This window comes from Penaeus monodon, chromosome 33, assembly GCF_015228065.2.
Source record: "Penaeus monodon isolate SGIC_2016 chromosome 33, NSTDA_Pmon_1, whole genome shotgun sequence".
Lineage (NCBI taxonomy): Eukaryota > Metazoa > Arthropoda > Malacostraca > Decapoda > Penaeidae > Penaeus > Penaeus monodon.
The window spans coordinates 30,900,931-30,901,316 of NC_051418.1; the positions used below are offsets into that span (position 1 = coordinate 30,900,931).

Sequence of the window (386 nt, forward strand, 5' to 3'; positions counted from 1 at the left end):
GCAAAGAAGAATGTAATAAAGTTTGGCCTGCATGTATATTTTAAGAACATTCTCTTCTCTCTTTGTATGTAAATTTGCAGACATTGTGATCATTGGTCTACGTAGTTCAGCATCCTAAATTTTTTTAAGTAAACAAAGAAATAAAATGATAAATGTGAAGAAAAAATCAGTGATCTTCAGTTCCTAACAAGTTTGTGAAACCTCCAGATGGCGGCTGCAGCGAGAGTCAGTTCCTAGTGATAACGGAAACGGACTTAGTGATGTTCCATGCTGACTTGGAGTGGTATTTGCCCCCCACGCCAGCCTGTAAGCTGAAGCTGAATCAGACGCAGAAGATAGCTAATATAACTGCCATTGTAAGTTGTTTTTTATGATCGTTTTTCAAG

The 386-nt window shown here is 37.8% G+C and overlaps 1 pseudogene; it reads left to right on the forward strand.

The window, feature by feature from the left end:
• LOC119594335 overlaps positions 1-386 on the forward strand; it is a 20,263-nt pseudogene that overhangs the window by 14,316 nt on the left and 5,561 nt on the right.